Source organism: Silurus meridionalis, chromosome 10 (genome assembly GCF_014805685.1).
Source record: "Silurus meridionalis isolate SWU-2019-XX chromosome 10, ASM1480568v1, whole genome shotgun sequence".
In the NCBI taxonomy this organism is placed as follows: Eukaryota; Metazoa; Chordata; class Actinopteri; order Siluriformes; family Siluridae; genus Silurus; species Silurus meridionalis.
This window is the reverse complement of record NC_060893.1, coordinates 26,644,445-26,667,867: the sequence shown is the minus strand read 5'-3', so window position 1 is coordinate 26,667,867 and position 23,423 is coordinate 26,644,445. Positions and strand designations below refer to the sequence as shown.

The 23,423-nt window shown below is 44.1% G+C and overlaps 1 protein-coding gene across 14 annotated transcripts in view; it reads left to right on the top strand.

Moving 5' to 3' along the window:
* Positions 1–23,423, top strand: part of LOC124392358 — a 48,086-nt gene that overhangs the window by 7,256 nt on the left and 17,407 nt on the right. For 11 of the 14 annotated variants that reach the window (XM_046859296.1, XM_046859295.1, XM_046859299.1 and 8 more), the window contains exon 2: positions 7,599–7,704. The exons of 1 other annotated variant lie outside the window; for it this stretch is intronic. The gene's annotated coding sequence lies outside the window, so the exon portion shown is untranslated. Of the gene's footprint in view, positions 1–7,598; positions 7,705–7,889; positions 8,173–12,608; positions 12,648–23,423 lie in introns of those variants that run through there. 2 more of the 14 variants (XM_046859293.1, XM_046859294.1) reach the window with 2 other exon arrangements.

Here is a 23,423-nt window from a genome sequence, read left to right as displayed (position 1 = left end):
CCTGGCCCTGAGAAAACACCTGAGCTTTTGGATCATGTTTAGATACGGCTTCTTTATTGACCTATAGAGTTTTAGCCGGCGACGGCGGATGACACAGTGGATTGTGTGCACCTACAATGTTTTCTGGAAGTATTCCTGAGCCCATGTTGTGATTTCCATTACAGTAGCATTCCTGTATGTGATGCAGTGGCGTCTAAGGGCCCGAAGATCACGGGCATCCATCCAGTATGGTTTTCCAGCCTTGACCCTGGAGATTGTTCCAGACTCTCCCGAATCTTTGGATGATATGATGCACTGTAGCTGAAGAGAACTTCAAACGCTTCGTAATTTTTCTTTGAGAAACTCCTTTCTACTTTATTGCTCCACTATTTTTCACCACAGCATTGGGGGAACTGGTGATCCTCTGCCCATCTTGACTTCTGAGAGACACTGCCACTCTGAAAAACTCTTTTTATACCCAATCATGTTGCCAGTTGATCTAATAAGTTGCAAATTGGTCCTCCAGCTGTTCCTTATATGTACATTTCACTTTTCCGGCCTCTTATTGCTGCCTGTCCCAACATTTTTGGAATGTGTAGCGCTCATGAAATCCAAAATGAGACAGTATTTGGCATGACATTTCAAAATGTCTCACTTTCGACTTTTGATATGTTTCTATATTCTATTGTGAATAAAATATACATTTATAAGATTTGTAAATTATTGCATTCCTTTTTTAAATTTGTACAGAGTCCCAACTTTTTTGGAATCGTGTTTTTAGAATTAAACTAAATAACACCAGAATTTAAAAATGACATTAAAAATACAATACAGTAAACTGTTGATGTTCACAAATGTTAATAACAAAAAACTTTGTTGATTAAAAAAACTGACAAGCAATATTATGTTTTGCATTTCTTCCCTCAACATTAAAAAAATGAAACTGAAACGTGACTAAACAAACAAGAATTTTGTGTACTATTAAACTCCTACAAAATACGGGAATTAGAATGCAGTGTTTATACGTCGCAATAATGGGAGTGTCCTTATGTAGTATAAGGTATGAATGAGTCCAGGTGTCTGTAAGAAGTCTGTCTGTAAGAAGGTGGGTCCGTGGTGGCCGTGCTTGTGGGACAGGTGCAGGTTTTATCTCAAATCTGAAAAACACACATGCATTTTAAAAAAGCTTGAATGAATCTGATCTCTTAATGGTGTAAACAGTTCACTTGTTTTCCAAACACCATCCTGATCTCCTGTTAGATCTGGTTGTAGAGGTAGTATGTCAGGGGCTGGCTGGAGGGACCCAAATGCAGGACGCTGACAGAGAACTTCGAAAATGAGTCCTTTATTAACAAAACTGTGCAAATCCCAACAAAAAATACTGAAAACAAAAATCCCACAGAATATTCCAAACATTCAGGAGAAAACACTGAACAAAGATAATCCAAACAAAAGGCTGAGCAGGGAAACCAAAACAGAGACATTAGCAAAAACCATCAAAAAACAAGTGGGCAAACCGGAAAAAAGTGCAGGAGAATCTCAGGCGATATCCGGAAAGAAGAAAGAGATAATCCGGCAGAGAGGGAGAGTTCATAGAGTCCTTAAACACAGGGCAGCACGGTAAAACCTTAAAATGGCCGCTGACCTGGAAGTGCACGCCGCGAACCCAGAAGACTGTGACATAATAATGCTTTAAAATAAATTACCAGTTTGTAAACCTTTAAATATCGTTTGTGTTTGTTTTTATAAAAATGTGTGAATTTATTGTGTTACTTTGCATCTAGTTTAAAGAAATGCTGGTGTTTAGTGTTCGTTCCTGCAGAACACAATGTCACTTACAGGAATATTAATGTAGAATGTGTTTTCTTTTTCTCTATTTAATCCTGATATCTCTCATCTCTACACTCAGGTAGCACAGGAGAGACCGAGGAAGGTTCAGGTGATCATCCAATCCAGACAGAAGAAATGTACTGTCTGTCTCCAGACCCATGACTCCATATCTCACACACACACACACACGCACACACGCACACACGCACACACGCACACACACACACACACACACACACACACACACACACAACGTCTTTTTTTCATTTTTATCACATATTTATATTTGATTTCCTTTTCTGGTCCTCTGGATTGTTGCTGTTTGATAGTAAACTTGTCTGTATTTCTAACAGAATGTAACTGAGCTCTGTGTCTGTAACACTGATTATTACTGTCATTATTCCATCAAACATTTATTACTGAATCTAATAAAGTGCAGCGTGAAATAACACATTATTCACTTCAGATACTTATTAGATTTTGTGTGTGTGTGTGTGTGTGTGTGTTATTTATATTATATTAATAATATTATTATTCTATTAGTATGGGGTTATGATAATAAAAAAATTAATACAAAAATGCAGAATTAATTTCATATCTATTATTAACTCTAATTATAAATTGATAAACGAATAAATACATTAATATACATTAACATTTTCTATGTATTAACATTAAAAATGATTTTTAATTCGTCCGACCACAGAACAGTTTTTCACTTTGCATCAGTACATTTTAAACTGAAAGAGAGGATGGTGGTGTTTCTTGTTTGCAGGACAGAGATTTAATCTGCATTTGTTGATGACATGGCAAACTGTGTCACAGACAATAAATTCTGGAGTTATTAATGAGCCCATGCAGTCAGGATCTTCCAGTTCAGCGGCGTGCACTTTCGGGTCGGCAGCCAAATTGGAGCCACCCAGTGTTTACGGACACCAAAGACATTAAATCTCTGCCAGATTATCTCACCAGCTTTTCATATCTACTATATTGCTCTGTTTGCTGTGTGTGATTTTCAAGATGTTCTAGGATTTGTTTTTTGTCTTCCCTGCATTGCTCTGTTAATGGTTTTGAAAATAAGACTGTATTCTCAGACTGTGCATTTGATCTGCCCTGTATTGCCCCGTTCACCTGCCTCTGTTAGATGTACAAAATTTTTAGTCCAAATATTTTTATTGATGCACTTCAAACAGAAAGACACTTAGGCGAGAGAGACAATGGAACAGTGGTTAATCTAGTCCAACAATAAAAAATTGGTCTCTCACCTTCTAAGTTATACATACAATCACAATCATGAATGTGAGCATCATGAACAGGAGAAAATTAAAAAAAATAAATAAATAAAAAAACAAAAATAAAAAATAGAAATAAATAAAAAAAAAAACAATAAAAGATTTGCACCTAAGTACATTAACACTCTCAACGATATACAGTCTCCTTTTTCCTTTCTACATCTACCAAGAAGTCAGGGGCAAGGGGAAGAGCTCAAAAAGGCTAAACAAAGAGAACAGGATATTATTTTTTCCCCGTTCCTCCTTCTCTTAAATACAATAAGAATGGTTGCCAGGTGGTGTAAAAGTTTTCTGTAATACCAAGTAATGTAAATCTAATCTTTTCTATTTGAATAAATTGCGACAGGTCATGTATATTAATAATAATAATTTTTCTAATGTAAAAAATAAATAGTCCCACTCATCTCGATCGAATGCCTTCTCTGCATCGAGAGAAACCAAGGCCTCAGGCAAAGAAGAGTCAGATGAAGTGTAAATTATATTCATCAACCGTCTGATATTAAAAAAACCCTGCCTATTTTTAATAAAGCCGGTGTGGTCTGGGTGAATGATGTCTTGGATAACAGTTTCTAATCTAAGAGAGAGAACTCTTGCCAAAATGTTCACATCTACATTGAGGAGTGAGATTGGGCGGTACGATCCACACTCCAGCGGATTCTTATCGGGCTTTAATAGGAGAGAAATTGACGCCTAATGTATAGAGAGGGGTAGGTAGCCGTCGTTCAGAGACTCTTCAAAGACCGAGAGGAGCAGTGGGGAAAGCTGAGGGGAAAGCTTTTTAAAAAACTCTGTCGGGAATCCGTCTGGGCCCGGAGATTTTCCACTCTGCATTTGTGATATAGATTGCATAATTTCTGTTAAGCTAATAGGTTCGTCCAATTTGGCTTTTGATTCACTATCAATTTGGGGGATGCTAAGATTATCAAAAAAACTACTGATAGCGTTAGGATTCTTAAAAGATTCTGACTGATATAACAAGGAATAAAAAGATTTGAATTCGTTATTAATTTCTTGAGGATCTGTTAAAATACTACCTTCTCGGGCTTGGATATGGGTAATAATTTTTTTTTGCAGTTTTAAGTCTAAGTTGTTATGCCAGTGCTTTACCTGGTTTATCACCAAACTCGTAGAAATGGTGTCGCAATTTAAGCAAAAGCTGTTCAGCTTGAGCGGTGGAAAGAAGGTTAAATTCAGATTGCAAAAAGACCCTTTCATTATAAAACGAAGGAGTTGGGTGGCTCGCATAATCCTGATCTAACATGCCAGTTTGCTCAGAGAGTTCGAGAAGCCTCTTATTACGGAGTTTCTTAATATGAGCAGAGTGAGAAATAATTTCTCCACGTAAATAAGCTTTAAGTATTTCCCAAAGTAAAGATGTGGAGATTCCCTCTGTTGAATTTATTTCAAGAAATGTAGAGATCTTTTCAGAGAGAAATTGAACAAAGTGGTTATCTGACAAAAGTAATACATTCATTTTCCAAGCATATAAGGGCCTATAGCAGCCAGGGAGGGCCAATTCGAGAGTTACTGGAGCATGATCGGAGATAATTATACTTTCATAAGAGTAAGACCTTACTGAAGGGATGAATTTACTGTCAATGAAAAAATAATCAATACGTGTATATGTGTGGTGAGCTAGAGAGAAAAAGGAAAAGACTCTAGAAAGGGGATTCAGAAGACGCCACACTTCCGTTACTCCGTACAACTCTAAGAGGGAGTTAATTATTTTTGAGGATCGGGATGGGAGAGCTGATTTTGGAGATGACCTGTCCAAAACAGTGTTTAGAATACAATTAAAGTCACCTCCCATAATTAGTTGATAAAGATTTAAGTCTGGAAGTGTAAAGAAAAGCTTAATTAAAAAGTCTGGATTATCCCAGTTAGGCGCATAAATGCTTGCCAAAGTAACATGGCAATTAAAAAGGGAGCCTGAGACAATCACATACCTACCATTGGGATCTGAAATAACTTTTGAGGGGCTAAACGAGGTATTCTTATTGATTAGGATGGCGGTACCTCTAGATTTACAATTATATCCCGAATGAAAGACCTGTCCCACCCAGGACCTGAGCAAGCTTTTGTGGCGAGAGATCTTTAAATGAGTTTCCTGTAAAAAACACATGTTGGCTTTTAGATTGTTTAAATGAGAAAATACTTTTACACTCTTTACCTTATTATTTAAGCCTTTGACATTCCAACTAATCATTTTAACCCTGCCCCCAGTAGCTTGGTGCATATCAGGCATTTTTAGTCAACAAGGGTTTAATAGAGTCAATAAATTTAAAACCCCCTGACCAAGAGAGAGCATTAAAGAGAAGAACAATCAAAAACAAGATGATCGAAGGTGCACAAAACAAACAAACAAAAACAAAAGCATAAACAAGCCCTATCCCCTCCAAACATCCAGAGTGGACATAGGGTCTAACACCCATAACTACTACAAACCTAACTGGAAACAGTCAGATACAAAAGAAAACAACTAACAGGTTCCTTTAATTATTGGCTGCCCTTTCAGCAGTGCTCCATGAACTGAATTACAATACGTACAAGTTATTATCAGCAGTGTGTTACACATGACTAAATTAACGTGGCCTTATGTAACAAGTACAGATAGAATAGTAAATTTTACTCTCCTAATTTTTTCTTTTACTTTACTTTATAAGCTTCGGGTAAATTCTGCTCATCAGGCCCTGTTCGCTGTAGTCTTGATGGAAGTAGTGAAAAAATCCATCGCTGCCCGCAGAGTGTGGAAAACATGTTGCTGTCCCTTAAAGTCGACACGGAGTTTAGCGGGATGTAGCATTCCATAGGTGACGCCCATGCTGTGAAGAGAAGCTTTCACGTCCTTAAACTCAGCACGGCACCTCACCACCTCAGCCGACATGTCCGGGAAAATACGAATCACCGCCCCCTTGAATTCTAGAGAGCCCCGTTCACGACTAAGCTTCAATATAAGTTCTTTAGTTTGATAGTGGTGGAGTCGGACAAGCATATGCCTAGGATACGCGTTTGGTTGTGGTTTCTGACCAACGCGGTGCACATGGTCTCCACCACTGTCAATTGAGCGACTGAGTTATTAAGTGCCGTTTCAATGCTCCCAATCTTCTGAGCTTGCGATGAGAGGGTTGCTTGTAGTGTGGACATGGCAGAACGAATCTCAGACAGAAATTCAGATCGCAGTGTTGAAATTTCCGAACGAATGGTGAATGATATTAACTCCCTCAAAGAGGCAGGTGTGAGCTCAGCCTCCGGTTCAGCCATAGCCGTAGCGTTAGCTGCCTGCTGATTTCCCGATTCGGTCGACGTTTCTGCTGTATTTCGTACTTGCTTTCCCACTTTTGGCATTTTTCTTGAAGATATGTTACAGATAGACTTGATTATGAGTATGTTGCAGAAAATAATTAAGATTGCTGATAAGAAAAAGACTAATGTTCACGGAGCGACTTCCACCTATGTCTAATCACCACGAGGCATACCGGAAGTCCTCAGATGTACAACATTTTTGACTTAGTTTAATCTGCCTATTATTGTTCTCGCACCAGTATCCTAAGTTTTCAGACAGCCGCTAGTTCCTTCCTGCCTCATTTTTCAATGCTTCACCCCCCCTGTTGCGCCCTGCATTTGGGTCCTTCCAGTCAGCGTACTCCTGACTGAATAATCTGGGCTTGGATCATGTTCCTTACAGAATAATCTGGCCAAACAGGGATCATGTGGATGCACACAAGCATTGGGCTTCCCCCGCCTTACACTGGCAAGTCATGGGCACTCCTATGATTAATTATCTGTGGAAGCTCAGCCCCCAGCAGAGATCTGAGTACTTTAGGGCACATCATGCCTAATCTATGGTGACCAATCAGTCCTTGATGACATCTTGAGATGGCTGTCCCTCTGACGAATCGTCCCTGGTGAGAGCGTCTCTCTGCCTCAGATTCCCTGGCAGAGGGCTTCGCTCCTTCTCAGATCGCCAGCGGAAGGCGTCGCTCTGCCTCTGGTACCCGGATTAGGGCGTTCTACCCAGTGGCGGTCTGTCTCAAGTCTCGCTGTGTCCGCTGCTGGCACCTGACCTTCCTCATGCCCCGGCTCAAGGACGTTTGTTCCTGTCCAGTAGTTTTACAGCCTGTCCAGGACATTAGACACTGTATGCAGGGGGATCATTTCTTTTAAATTTTACGAATTACTTTTACTTGTCTGTTGTTGTTCTGGCAGAAGTGACTTCGAAGCAGAATTATTGTAAAATGTAATATTTGGGGCTCAAACAGGAAGTTAAACTGGTTAAAAAATGAAGGGAAATTTGCCTTCACACATTTACTGCCTTCAGATTTGATAAATGTCACTGTCTTGATCTTGAGTATTTTGATGAATTGAAAGGGTTGATGAGTCTATGATGGTTATGAAACCCATGCAGAAGCATCACCACACTGACGGAAATTACACTTTTTCTTTTTTTGATGAGGCAGCATTCACACTATCCAGTTCCTCTTTATAATTTTTAATTAGAAAGTCCCAGTCTCAGACAGAAGATCTTCCCATGAGCTGACAGCAATGTGTGTTGTTGCTTTAGCTGCTCTCCTGCTTCATGGCTCCGTCCACACAGCTCAGAGTGGTGAGTAAACTGTTCTCCTCTCAAACCCAGCAGCTTCACCTTCATTCTACTGATCATTTACTGCACAGCCTGCAGGAGGTCTTTAATAATCACATCACAAAAGCTCCGACATGAAAACACACATGCAGGTATTAGTGAACGCTGGAGACATTTCACTTCCTGCTGTTTTGTTTTTACAAACATCATCAGTAAAACATTCACAGAGGGAAGTTCTGCATTCCTCTACTGTGAAAATAATGGCAGTGTGATGTGGTTTAAAGGAGTTGAAGAAGGGACACTGGTCATGGTCAATCCTATCATCATTGCTAAACATGGAGAAGGCACCATGAAACACATTCCTGATCCAGATCACAGATTCAGTGTATTAAGTGATTTATCACTCCATATAAAGAACGTTTCTCTCTCAGACTCGGGGATTTACTACTGTAACTTTAAACGTGTTTAATCTGATCATCACTCCAGTACAAAGTAAGTGAACAGAATCTTTGATATATTTGTATTTTTGATGCACAGAAAAATACACAGAAAACTTCAGCACAATTATCACTACCATTTTCTACTATAGAGTCACCTACACACACAGACACACACACACACACACGCACATGGTAACGGTACATAAAATTCACAATTCAGTTACATTTTGGAACTTTTGGGGGAAGAAATGCAAAACACACAATTGCTTGTATTTTTTTTACTAAAGCAGTATATTATTATTATTATTATTATTATTAATATTAACATTTGTAAACAGTTTACATTTTTAACAGTTTTAAATAAAATGGCTGCCTGGTTAAATAATATATAAAATAATATTTTAAAATATTTTATTAAAATATTACCAAAAGTTTGCGGACACCTGGTCATAAGTTCAGTTTGTGCTTTTTTGGTCATTTCATTAAACATTTAGTCCGTACTGTATATGGCCTTCTAATTCCCTCCAGTCTTCTGTATTCTAACTAGATTTTGTGCTTGTGGAGATTTGTGTTCATGCAGACACAAGGGTGTTGGTAAAGTCAGGTTCTGATGTAGGGGAGGAGGTGAGGAGGTTCCTGGGGTGCAGTCAGCGTTCACATTAAAAGGTGTTCAATAGGGTTAAGGTCAGAACTCTACAGCAGGAGATCTTCCACACCAACACATGCAAAGTAGATCTTTATGGAGTTTCTTTGGGGACAGGGGGTCATCATGCTGGAATAGGTTTTGGGTCTCCAAAACCTGGTCTCCAAGTGAAGGGAAAATGTCATGCTCCTGCATCCAAAGACGTCTTATACAATTGTGATCACAGTTTGGGAAAGTCATGTGTCCCAATACTTTTATCCATATAGTGTATATTGATTCAATTGAGTAAACAATTACATTCCTGAACCCAGCCATTAGGGGGGCACAAGCCAGTGCACTCTTAGTGCCGGTCCCAAGCCCGCGTAAATGGGGAGGGTTGCGTTAGGAAGGGCATCCAGCGTAAAACATGCGCCAAATCAAATATGCGGAGCACAAAGGAGAATTTCATACCGGATCGGTCGAGGCCCGGGTTAACAACGACCGCCACAGGTATCGTTAGCCGACAGGGTACCGGTGGAAATTGGGCTACTGATGGCCGAAGGAGGAGAAGGAGAGGAGGAAGACGTTTACAGAGTCGGCAGTAAAAGGAGCAGTGTAGGAGAGTAGAGTTTCGGTTTGGTACTTTAAATGTTGGTACTATGATGGGTAAAGGGAGAGAGATAGCTGATATGATGGAGAGGAGAAAGGTAGATATGCTGTGTGTTCAGGAGACCAAGTGGAAAGGGAGTAAGGCCAGGAACATTGGAGGTGGGTTTAAACTGTTTTATCATGGTGTGGATGGAAAGAGAAATGGTGTAGGGGTGATTCTGAAGGAAGAGTACAGTAAGAGTGTAGTAGAGGTGAAGAGAGTTTCTGATAGGGTGATGATCGTGAAGGTGGAAGTTGAAGGATGATGATAAATGTCATCAGTGCCTATGCTCCACAAGTTGGCTGTGAGATGGAGGAAAAGGAAAGATTCTGGAGTGAATTAGATGAAGTGGTAGATGGTGTACCTAGGAAAGAACGATTGGTGATTGGGGCAGACTTTAATGGGCATGTAGGTAAAGGGAACAGAGGTGATGAGGAGGTGATGGGTAGGTATGGTTTTAAGGAGAGGAATGTGGAAGGGCAGATGGTGGTAGATTTTGCTAAAAGGATGGAAATGGCAGTGGTGAACACGTATTTTAAGAAGAAGGAGGATCATAGGGTGGCGTATAAGAGTGGAGGAAGGTGCACACAGGTGGACTATGTGCTATGCAGGAGATGCAACCTGAAGGAGATTGGAGACTGTAAGGGGGACAGTGTAGCTAGACAGCATCGGATGGTGGTCTGTAGGATGGTTTTGGAGGCGAAGAAGAAGAGGAGGAAAGTAAGGATTGAAAGAAGAATAAGATGGTGGAAACTGAAGGAGGAAGAGTGTAGTGTGAGGTTCAGGGAAGAGGTCAGACAGGGGCTTGGTGGTGGTGAAGAGGTGCCGGATGATTGGGCAACTACTGCAGGAGTGATGAGGAGGCAGCTAGAAAAGTACTTGGTGTGACATCTGGAAATAGAAAGCAAGACAAGGAGACGTGGTGGCGGAATGAGGAAGTGCAGGAGAGCATTAGGGGAAAGAGGTTGGCAAAACAGAAGTGGGATCGACAGAGTGATGAGAAAAGTAGGCAGGAGTACAAGGAGATGCGGCAGCAGGTAAAAGGGATGTGGCGAAAGCCAAGGAAAAGGCATATGAGGAGCTGTATAAGAGGTTGGACACTAAGGAAGGAGAAAAGGATTTATACCGATTGGCCAGGCAGAGGGACCGAGCTGGGAAGGATGTACTGCAAGTTAGAGCAATAAAGGATGGAGAGGAAATGTGTTGACTAGTGAGGAGAGTGTGTTGAGAAGGTGGAGGGAGTATTTTGAGCAGCTGATGAATGAGGAAAATCACAGAGAGAGAAGGTTGGAGGATGTGGAGTTGGTGAAGCAGGATGTAGATAGGATTAGTAAGGAGGAAGTGAGAGCAGCGATTAAGAGGATGAAGAATGGAAAGTCGGTTGGACCAGATGACATACCGGTAGAAGCGTGAGATGTTTAGGAGAGATGGCAGTGGAGTTTTTAACCAGATTGTTTAACAGGATTCTGGAAGGGAGAGGATGCCTGAGGAATGGAGAAGGAGTGTGCTGGTACCGATCTTTAAGCATAAGGAGATGTGCAGACCTGCAGTAACTACAGGGGAATTAAGTTGATCAGTCACACCATGAAGTTATGGGAAAGAGTAGTGGAAGCCAGGCTGAGAGAAGAGGTGACCATCTGTGAGCAACAGTATGGTTTCATGCCGAGGAAGAGCACCACAGATGCCTTATTTGCTTTGAGGATGTTGATGGAGAAGTATAGAGAAGGACAGAAGGAATTGCATTGTGTATTTGTGGATTTAGAGAAAGCGTCGACAGAGTGCCAAGAGAGGAGTTGTGGTATTGTATGAGGAAGTCAGGTGTGTCAGAGAAGTATGTGAGGGTGGTGAAGGACATGTATGAGGACAGTGTGACGGCAGTGAAGTGTGCAGTAGGTACGACAGACTGGTTCAGGGTGAAGGTTGGACTGCATCAAGGATCGGCCCTGAGCCCTTTCCTGTTTGCAGTGGTGATGGACAGGTTGACGGACGAGGTCAGACAGGAGTCTCCTGGACTATGATGTTTGCAGATGATATTGTGATTTGTGGTGAGAGTAGAGAGCAGGTTGAGAAGAGCCTGGAGAGGTGGAGATATGCGCTGGAGAGAAGGGGAATGAAAGTCAGTAGGAGTAAGACAGAGTACATGTGTGTGAATGAGAGGGAGGGCAGTGGAGTGATGCGGTTGCAGGGAGAAGAGGTGGAGAAGGTGGAGGAGTTCAGGTACCTGGGGTCAACAGTGCAAAGTAATGGAGAGTGTGTTAGAGAAGTAAAGAAAAGAGTGCAGGCAGGGTGGAGTGGGTGGAGAAGAGTGACAGGAGTGATTTGTGATAGTAGGGTATCTGCAAGAATGAAAGGGAAAGTTTATAGGACTGTGGTGAGACCTGCGATGTTGTATGGATTAGAGACAGTGGCATTGAGTAAAAGGCAGGAGGCAGAGCTGGAGGTAGCAGAACTGAAGATGTTAAGGTTTTCGTTGGGAGTGACGAGGATGGACAAGATTAGAAATGAGTTTATTAGAGGGACAGCGCATGTAGGATGTTTTGGTGACAAGGTGAGGGAGGCGAGATTGAGATGGTTTGGACATGTGCAGAGAAGGGACATGAATTATATTGGTAGAAGAATAATGAAGATGGAGCCACCAGGTAGGAGGAAAAGAGGAAGGCCAAGGAGGAGGTTCATGGATGTGGTGAGGGAAGACATGCAGGTAGTTGGTGTGAAAGAGGCAGATGTAGAGGACAGGGTGGTATGGAGACGGATGATCCGCTGTGGCAACCCCTAATGGGAGCAGCCCAAAGAAGAAGAAGAAGAAGAAACAATTACATTCCTGGTTAGCGGCTAATGCTAGCCCTATGTATTCGTTAGCGTTTTCATGCATGCGCAAAACCAATAATATTTCCGGTACAGAGCGAGTGGCGACACTGACACTATATATTTCCCTCAGGAACTCAGATTGTAACTTTGTTCCGCACGTAAAAAGAATTGCATGCGGTTCATGTGTACCAAACCAAAAGCCCTTTAAATTATTAAAAATTTCAGTATGAATGTGTGTACCGTCACACTGCTACTATATATTTGTATTATACATACTCATTTTATATATTTATGTTTATATAACAATTTTATGTTTTCAGATTTATTTTATTTCATTAGCAGTGTTGTTGAGTTTTTATTAAACCCTGACAGAATCCTGTATAATGTTTATTCTCATCTCTACTCTCAGGTAGCACAGTCACACCAGAGCAAAGTTCACGTGTAGAAGGTAATCACTCAACATTATCTTCACACACAAACTGTCAGGGGGCGAATGAACAGAGGCAGAAGCTGGAGTAAAGGTCGCTCGGGATTAATAAAGAGAGTCACAAAAAACACAAACAGTAGTTCTTGGATGAAGAGAGAGTAGTCCGGGGTGCGCTTGGGGAAAAGCGCTGTTGATCTGAGATGCGCTTGGGGGAAAAGCACAGCCAGTACTGGATAGCGGAGTCCGAGCGGAACGGAACATGCATATATCAATAAACACATATAATAACGGACGGGAAGTGAGTGTGAGTGAGGGGTTTATGTAGGAGTCGGGGATGAGTACTTAACGAGTCCCAGGTGAGCAGAGAGACATCCACCATTAAGGCCCGGAACGGAGCTACGTCTAAGACAGCAACCTGTATCGGCACAACCTCTTTGGCGACGACCAGAGATTCGGTGGTGATCTCTACGGGGCTTACAGGCTGGATGACCCCCTGGGTGGAGCCCGGAAGCGGAGCGATGGCCATGATGGAGAACAGAGATCGAGCACCGCCCACGGCGGAGTCCAGGGGCCGAGCCATGCCTTTGACGTTGTCCTAAGGAAGGGCCACGTCTTTAGCTGAGTCCCGAGGCAGAGCGGACGTCCTCAGCAGGGAACGGAGGCCAACGACACCCTCTTCGGTGACCGGGAGTAGAACTACACCCTTAGTGGAGTCTAGAGACCGAGCGATGCCCTCTGCGGGGTTCATAGGCACGATGTCACCTTAAGAGGAGCTCAGGGGTGAGACGTCATCTTCTGGGAAGCTCGGGAGTGAGACGTTGCCATCGGAGGAGCTCGGGGGAGAGAGAGGTCATCTTTGGAGAAGCCCTGGAGCAAGACGTCACCTTCGCAGGAGCCTGGGAGCGAGACATCACTGTCAGAGGAGCTCAGAGGGACCTTGGGCCACTATGGGGCTCCCCACCGGGTCTTCACACATTGCTTCACCCTCAGAGGAGCTCAGTGGCAAGACATCGCCTTCTGTGGAACTTGGAGGCGAGCCGTCGCCCTGTGAGGAACTTTGCCTATGGAGGGACTAGGAGGCCACACGTCCCCTTTGAAAGATTCTGGAGGCAAAACAGGCCTTCCGGAGGGGTCTGGTGATGACGTTTTGTCCGTGTCACAGTCCGTTGGCGGTTCGACCTCCTCCTCGTTGCCTTGCAGCGATATACCGTCCCTGTCGTGGCCAGGCGGCGGTACGGCGTCCTCTACATGGCCAGGCGGGCGTGCAACGTCCTCTTTACGGCGAGGCGGAGATGTATCGGTACCCTCGGCGGGACACTGGAGCCGAGCGCTACACTCGTGGAAACTCTGGGGCGGCACAGTGCATTCACAGGAACCCTGAAACAGGGCGGGGCGCTTGTGGAAACTCTGGGGCGGAGCGGCATGCCTGTAGATGCTCTGAGATGGCGCGGCACGCATGTAGACACTATGAGACGGACTGGCGCGCTCACGGGAGCGCCGGGAACAGGGCGGCGCCCATGTAAAAACTATGGTCCGAACGGAACGGGACGCTCGTAGAAACTCTGGAGCGGAGAGTAGTGCTCGTCGAAACTCTGGAGCCCTCCCACAATTAAAGTAAATCCATCAGAGTAATCCCGGACATCCCTGTGAGAAGTCTAATGAAGTGGGTGCACAAGCTGAAATCACCTCCAAACGCGCTCCACAGCTTACTGCTGAGAGAAAGAGATTCCCCAGACAGGAGAGAGATGTAGAGCGCAATTTTGCCGGTGAGAAAGAATTGCAAGGAGCGGCAATGAGCTTCCGGGTGTAATCCGAAGCGGAGCTCGGTTACCGCTTCATCGCAGCAGAGTGAAACCTCCCCTTGTCCTGGTGGGTCACGCGGAGACCACATTGATAACCTGTTCATGTTTTTTAGGGTCCCTTATTCTGTCAGGGGCGAATGAACGGAGGCAGAAGCCGGAGTACAGCTCACTCAGGTTTAATAAAGAGAGTCACACAAAACACATAAACAGCAGTCCTTGGAGGAAGAGAGAGTAGTCCAAGGTGTGTGCAGCTGATCTGAGATGCGCTTGGGGATAAAGCACAGCCAGTACAGGATAGCGGAGTCCGAACGGAACGGGACGCATAGGAACATGCATAGATCAACGAACACATACAATAACGGACGGGGAGTGAGTGTGAGTGAGGGGTTTATGTAGGAGTCGGGGATGAGTGTTTAACGAGTCTCAGGTGTGTGTGATAAAGCCGGGAGCTTCAGAGAAAATGGCAGAATGACAGCCACCGAAGGGGGTGCGGCAGGTGGATTCCTGACACAAACATGTATCTGGAGATGAAGTGTGTATCTGCAGTGTTCTTTCTGTTTATTTACCATGCAGATCTTAGAGAGAGAAGCCTTTTTTTTAGATTTGCAGAACTGATGCTACATGAATAATAAACACTGGGTCATAATGAAGTAACGTATAGAAAACCAGACAGATGCAGATTTCAGCAGCTTTAATAATATAAATAACAAACAGTCCAAAACATGAATCAGGGTGAAGATGAAAGTAGGAAACTCAGCATCCAGGCTTGGTATAGACAGAACCACAGAGGTGTCACTCATCAGAAATCTGGTGAGAAGTGTGATTGTGGACGTGAGATTGTGTAGATTGTGCTCCGACGATCATCATGCATGAGTTGCCAAACGATTTGGACATTTTAGGTGTTTTGAACTCGTCTAAAGTCTTTCTAAACACTCGTCATCTTCCAGTGATGTTCCTCCTCGAAACACGTTAAACAACTCGATGCAACATCACCATATGTCATCTAAAACGTCTCTGTGGCGGTTTGCTTCGTTTCACACAGAATTTCACGTTTGCTCTTTGCTTGCTGTCTGTAAAGGTCTTGTTTTGGGCGATTAAATCAGATTGTATTTGTATAAAAAACGACACATTCATCCATCAGTATTATCTGTGAAATGCTGCTTTGGGACAATGTTCATTGTTAAAAGCACAATACAAATAAAAATATATTGATTTGAATCTCTAATTACAGAGACTCCACAGCAGGAATAAATCTAGTGATGTGGAAGTTTAAAATTTCAATATTTTCAAATTTTATTCAGAATACATCATAGATGACATATCAAATGTTTAAAATGAGAAAATGTGTAATTTTAAGGGAAAAATAAGTTGATTTTAAATGTCATGGCATCAACACATCTCAAAAAAGTTGGGACAAGGCCATGTTTACCACTGTGTGGCATCCTCTCTTCTTTTTATAACAGTATGCAAACTTCTGGGGACTGAGGAGACAAGTTGCTCAAGTTTGGGAGTAGGAATGTTGTCCCATTCTTGTCTAATACAGTCTTCTAGTTGCTTAACTGTCTCAGGTCTTCTTTGTCGCATCTTTCTCTTAATGATGCACCAAATGTTTTCTAGTGAAAGATGAAAGATCTAGACTGCAGGCTGGACATTTCAGTACCCGGATCCTTCTTCTACACAGCCATGATGTTGTAATTGATGCAGTATTTGGTCTGGCATTGTCATGTTGGAAAATGCAAGGTCTTCCCTGAAAGAGACGACGTCTGGATGAGAGCATATGTTGTTCTAGAACTTGGATATACCTTTTAGCATTGCTGGTGCCTTTCCAGATGTGTAAGCTGCCCATGCCACACGCACTCATGCAACCCCATACCATCAGAGATGCAGGCTTCTGACCTGAGCACTGAGAACAACTTGGGTTGTCCTTATCCTCTTTAGTCCGGATGACATGGCGTCCCAGTTTTCCAAAAAGAAGAAATTTAGATTCGTCTGACCACAGAACAGTTTTCCACTTTGCCACAGTCCATTTTAAATCAGTCTTGGCCCGGAGAAAACACCTGAGCTTCTGGATCATGTTAAGATATGGCTTCTTTTTTGACCTATAGAGTTTTAGCCAGCGTGAATGGCACGGTGGATTGGGTTTAACGACAATGTTTTCTGGAAGTTTTCCTGAGCCCATGTTGTGATTTCCATTACAGTAGCATTCCTGTATGTGATGCAGTGCTGTCTAAGGGCCCAGCACTTTACGCACAGAGATTGTTCCAGATTCTCTGAATCTTTGGATGATATGATGCCCTGTAGATAAGAACTTCAAACTCTTTGTAATTTTTCTCTGAGAAACTCTTTCGCCGCAGCATTGGTGGAACTGGTGATCCTCTCCCCATCTTGACTTCTGAGAGACACTGCCACTCTAAAAGGCTGTTTTTATACCCGATCATGTTGCCAATTGATCTAATAAGCTGCAAATTGGTCCTCCAGCTGTTCCTTATATGTACATTTCACTTTTCCGGCCGCTTATTGCTACCTGTCCCAACTTTTTTGGAATGTGTAGCTCTCATGAAATCCAAAATGAGACAATATTTGCCATGACATTTTAAAATGTCTCACTTTCGACTTTTGATATGTTTCTATATTCTATTGTGAATTAAATATAATTTTATGAGATTTGTAAATTATTGCATTCCTTTTTTATTCACAATTTGTACAGTGTCCCAACGTTTTTGGAATAGTATTTGTAAAATTAAACTAAATAATACCAGAATAAAAAAATGACAAAAATACAATACAGTAAACTGTTGATGTTCACAAATGTTAATAACAAAAAACTGTGTTGATTAAAAAAAAAACGACAAGCAATATTATGTTTTGAATTTCTTCCCTCAACATTAACGAAATGAGACTGAAACGTGACTAAACAAACAAGAATTTTGTGTACTATTAAACTCCTACAAAATACGGGATTTAAAATGCAGTGTTTATACGCCGCAATAATGGGAGTGTCCTTATGTAGTTTAAGATTTGAATGAGTCCAGGTGTCTGTGAGAAGTCATTAGGTGGGTCCGTGGTGGCCGTGCTTGTAGGACAGGTGCAGGTTTTATCTCAAATCTGAAAAACACATGCATATTAAAAAAGCTTGAATGAATCTGATCTCTTAATGGTGTAAACAGTCCACTTGTTTTCCGAAACACCATCCTGATCTCCTGTTAGATCTGGTTGTAGAGGTAGTATGTCAGGGTCTGGCTGGATGAACCCAAATTCAGGACGCTGACAGAGAACTTTGAAAATGAGTCCTTTATTAACAAAACTGTGCAAATCCCAACAAAAAATACTGAAAACAAAAATCCCACAGAAGTCCAAAAACACATATAATATTCCAAACATTCAGGAGTAAACACTGAACAAAGATAATCCAAACAAAAGGCTGAGCAGGGAAACCAAAACAGAGACATTAAGAAGACCATCAAAAAACAAGTGGGCGAACCGAAAAAAGGGCAGGCGAATCTCAGGCGATATCCGGAAAGAAGAAAGAGATAATCCGGCAGAAAGGGAGAGTTCATAGAGTCCTTAAATACATGGCAGCGTGGGAAAACCTCAAAATGGCCGCCAACCCGGAAGTGCGTGCCGCGAAACCGGAAGTGTGTGTCACGAACCCGGAAGACTGTGACAGTACCCCCCCTCCAGGGCGGCTCAAGACGACCCTCCGGGCTGCTCAGGTTAATCCAGAAAGAAGCGGTGTATGAGATCAGGGTCCAGAACATGGCGGCCGGAACCCAGGAGCGTTCCTCGGTGCCCATAATCCTCCCAGTCAACCAGGCATTGGAGGCCCCTTTCCCGGTGCCTGGAGCGCAGAAGGCGGCGCACAGTGAACGCAGGACCCTTTTAATGACCCGGGAGGGTGGCGGGGGCCTGGAGGAGGGACCAAGGCTCAGGCTGAGACATGTTTGAGACGGGAAACGTGGAATATAGGGTGGATCCAGAGGACCCTGGGGAGTTTGAGGCAGACATCGTCTGCGGTTGGCCCAGTGGGCATAATTATGGGAGGATCTGAGCAGGGCTTTCCTCCATTCCTGACGACAGCGCTGGAACAAGGTCAAGGCCAACGGAACAGATGCCTCCAGTTCCTGATTGGAAAATAAGGGAGGCTGGTACCCAGGGATGACCTGAAAGGACGAGAGTCCAGTGGCAGCAGTAGGCAAGGAGTTGTGGATATATTTAACAAAAACGAGCTTGGATGCCCAGGTGGACGAATCCTCAGAGCAAAGGATACAGAGCCCGGTCTTCAATTCTTGGTTGAGTCTCTCTGCCTGCCCCCCCAGAGGTTGGCCGTGAATTGGGGTCCCCTGTCAGACACAATATTGCAAGGGAGGCTGTGAAGGCGGAACACATGTTGGAGCAGGAGCTGTGCAGTTTCCTTCGAGGAAGGTAGTTTGGCAAGAGGAATGAAGTGAGCTATCTTAGAAAAACGATCCACAACGGTGAGAAAGGTCATGTGTCCAGCCGAGGGGTGGGAGGCCAGTGACGAAATCCAGTGCAATATGAGACCGGGGCGTCTGGGAATCATAAGGGGTCGGAGCAGCCCCGCAGGGCGATCCTTGGAGCTCTTGTGTTGGGCACAGCTGGGGCAGGCAGCAACAAATTTGCAGGCACCTCTTTGGGCAGTGGGCCACCAGAAGCACGGCAAGGGTCCGAGAAAGGCCAGTGTGGCAGAATATGGGAGAGTTGTGGCACCACTGGAGTACCTGGAATCACAGCTGATCAGGCACAAAGAGCCTCCGCTGAGGACAACCCTCAGGGACGGGCATACCCGAAGTGGCCCGAAGAACCTTCCTTTTAATATCCAGGTGGAGAGCACCGATGGTTATGGAAGGTGGAAGAATGCACTCAGATGGGGGGTCCTCTTCACCTGGGAAGTGTAGTCGGGAGAGGGCATCAGGTTTGCCATTCTTGGAACCTGGACAGTAGGCTAGGGAAAAGAAACGCCCAAACTAAAGCCCCCAGCGTGCCTGATAGGGGTTCAGGCGTTTGGCAGACTGCAGGTACTCCAGATTGCGGTGATCAGTCCAAACCATTAATGGCACCTTGGACCCCTAAAGCCAATGACGCCACTCTTCTAAAGCCAGCTTAACAGCCAGGAGCTCCCGTTCACCAATAGGGTAGTTCTGCTCGGCTCTATTCAGGCGACGGGAGAAAAAGGCACAAGGATGAAGCCGGTTGTCACGAGCATCCCTCTGAGACAGGACAGCCCCCCACCCCTAGATCAGATGTGTCTACTTCCAAAACAAATTGATGAGCGGGGTCAGGCATGGCCAAGACAGGAGCAGATGTGAAGAGGTCCTTAAGTTTAGGGAAGGCCGCAATAGAGCTTTAACCCTGGATAAATCTCCGATAAAAGTTGGCAAAACCAAGAAATCTCTGTAGCTGCTTGTGGGTCTCAGGGTGTGGCCAACATCCGACTGCCTGAACACAGCCCGGGTCAATCTGTATTCTCCCGGCTGAGAGTATGAACCCCAAGAAGGAGGTGGTGGTGATGTTAAACTCGCATTTCTCAGCCTTGGCATACAGGCCATTTCGAAGAAGGCGTTGGAGCACGGTCCGGACATGGTGGGTGTGTTCCTCCTGGGTTCGAGAGAAAATGAGGATGTCGTCAAGGTAAACAAATAGAAAGCTGTTTAACATATCACGTTAAACATCATTGACCAGAGCTTGGAACACAGCTGGAGAGTTGGTTAGGCCGAATGGCATAACCAAGTATTCGTAATGTCCGGACGGGGTGTTAAACGCAGTCTTCTACTCATCTCCCTCCCGAATACGAACAAGGTGGTAGGCATTTCTCAAATCCAGCTTCGTGAAGATAGAGGCCCCCTGGAGGAGTTCAAACACAGAAGTCATGAGAGGTAGGGGATAGCGATTTTTGACAGTAATGGCATTAAGTCCCCGATAGTCTATACATGTGCGGAGGGTCTTGTCCTTCTTCTCCATGAAGAAGAACCCAGCCGCAGCAGGGGAAGAGGAAGGGCGAATAATCCTGGCAGCAAGAGACTACTGAATATACTGGTGCATGGCCTCCTGCTCAAGTCCAGACAGATGGTACAAACATCCACAGGGAGGAGAGGTACCAGGCAGCGGGTCAATAGCACAGTTATAAGGCCGATGTGGTGGAAGGGAGGATGCTTTGACCTTGCTGAAGACGGCCCCCAGGTCATGGTAGACCGCCGGGATAGAGCTGAGATCAGGTTGGGGCTCCTGGCGTGGCAGGACTGATGCAGGGCCGGTTGGGGCGAGACCACGGGTCTGGCAGGGTAACCCCCCATTCTAAGACTCATCCACTGTTCCAATCCAGATGGGGGATGTGTTTCCGGAGCCAGGGAAAACCAAGCATGACCCGAGCATAGGACGAGGGGATGATCAGGAATGAGAGCCACTCCTGGTGTTTGGAGATGATAACCAGCAGTGGCTTGGTACGGCGAGATGCCTGTTAAAGGGTGTGCCCATCTAAGGCCCGGACCTGCAGGGGGGTGGGCAGTGGTTCGATTTCGATGCCCAATTGAGGGACCAGATTTTCATCCAGGACCTCCGGAATCCACGAACGCTGCCAATTCGTGGGTCTGGTCTCTAATGCAGATCTTTACTTTAAGAAGTGGTTTGGAGGAGACAGGCAGTGGTTGGCTCAACGTGGGCTCCCCCGTCAACGGCGAGCCCTGCCTTTTGCTGGGCACCAGGCTGCCATGTGCCCTGGTTTCCCACAATAGAGGCAGAGTCCCTCGGTGCGGCATTTCTCCTTCTCTGTGGGCGATAAATGGTGGCACCCTATCTCCATAGGCTGGGGTGAAGTCGGGGGTCCTGGACAAAGGGCTGTTCATGAAGGGGTCCTCCGACAAGCCGGAAACTGAGGATCATGCTCAAAGTGTTGGAACTGTCTTTCAACGCGTCGTTCCCGAATCCTCCGGTCAATTCTGGTGGCCAGAGTAATTAAACCATCTAAGCCAACTGGTAACTCCCGGCCAGCCAGCTCATCCTTCACCTCCAAAGAGAGGACTCTCAGAAAGGTGTCGTACAACACGGTGCGGTCGCAACTGCTGTTGGTGGCATCTGTGCGGAAATCCACAGTGTATGCAGTGTATCCACAGTGTGACTGAGCGACTACCCTGAGTAGATGATAGAAGAGACCGTGCAGCATCTTGCCAGGAAGTGAAAGTATCTTACAGGTCTTACAGAGTTCCTCCGAGAAGGCGGTAAAAGAAGAACAGAAAGCGGACTGGCTCTGCCACTCGGCAGTCGCCCATCGCAGGGCCTTTCAGGTCAGCAGGGATATCACATACGCCACCTTGGCTTGTTCGGTAGGAAATGAAGACGGCTGAAGTTGAAAGATGACATTACACTGTGTGAGGAAGGTGCGGCAAGTTCCAGGTTCCCCAGAGAAACGTGCAGGCGGGTCTAGGTGACATTTTCGAGGAGTGACCGTAGCTGGTGGCGACTGTGGAACTGCCAACTGCCGGGGTGGTGAACTGGTCCAGGCATTGCATGAGCTCCCAGAGTGCTGAGGCCAGATCGTGCATTTGTTGGCCGTGGGAAGCCAATACCTGAGCCAAGGTATTTAGATCAGTTCTCAGATCCTGAGAATCCCCGGAGTCCATCTTTAGCCGGATTATTCTGTCAGGGGCTGGCTGGAGGGACCCAAATGCAGGACGCTGACAGAGAACTTCTAAAATGAGTCCCTTATTAACAAAACTGTGCAAATCCCAACAAAAAATACTGAAAATAAAAAAGTCCATAAAATCATCTAATAGTCCAAACTTCCAGGAGAAAACCCTGAACAAAGATAATCCAAACAAAATGCTGAGCAGGGAAACCAAAACAGAGACATTAGCAAGACCATAAAAACACATGTGGGCAAACCAAAAAAAAAGTGCAGGCGAATCTCAGGCGATATCCGGAAAGAAGAAAGAGATAATCCGGCAGAGAGGGAGTCCTTAAATACACGGCAGCGTGGGAAAACCTCAAAATGGCTGCCGACCCGGAAGTGCACGCCACGAACCCGGAAGATTGTGACATAATAATGGTTTAAAATAAATGACATCAGTTTGTAAACCTTTAAATATCGTTTGTGTTTGTTTTTATAACAATGTGTGAATTTATTGTGTTACTTTGCATCTAGTTTAAAGAAATGCTGGTGTTTAGTGTTCGTTCCTGCAGAACACAATGTCACTTACAGGAATATTAATGTAGAATGTGTTTTCTTTTTCTCTATTCAATCCTGATATCTCTCATCTCTACACTCAGGTAGCACAAGAGAGACCGAGGAAGGTTCAGGTGATCATCCAATCCAGACAGAAGAAATGTACTGTCTGTCTCCAGACCCATGACTCCATATCTCACACACACACACACACACACACACACACACACACACACACACACACACACACTCACACACCGTCTTCTTTTCTGTTTTTTTCACATTTTTATATTTGATTTCCTTTTCTGGTCCTCTGGATTGTTGCTGTTTGATAGTAAACTTGTCTGTATTTCTAACAGAATGTAACTGAGCTCTGTGTCTGTAACACTGATTATTACTGTCATTATTCCATCAAACATTTATTACTGAATCTAATAAAGTGCAGCATGAAATAACACATTATTCACTTCAGATACTTATTAGATTTTGTGTGTGTGTGTGTGTGTGTGTGTGTTATTTATATTATATTAATAATATTATTATTCTATTAGTATGGGGTTATGATAATAAATAAATTAATACAAAAATGCAGAATTAATTTCATATCTATTATTAACTCTGATTATAAATTGTTAAACTAATAAATACATTAATATACATTAACATTTTATATGTATTAACATTAAAAATGAGTTTCAATTCGTCCGACCACAGAACAGTTTTTCACTTTGCATCAGTACATTTTAAACTGAAAGAGAGGATGGTGGTGTTTCTTGTTTGCAGGACAGAGATTTAACCTGCATTTGTTGATGACATGGC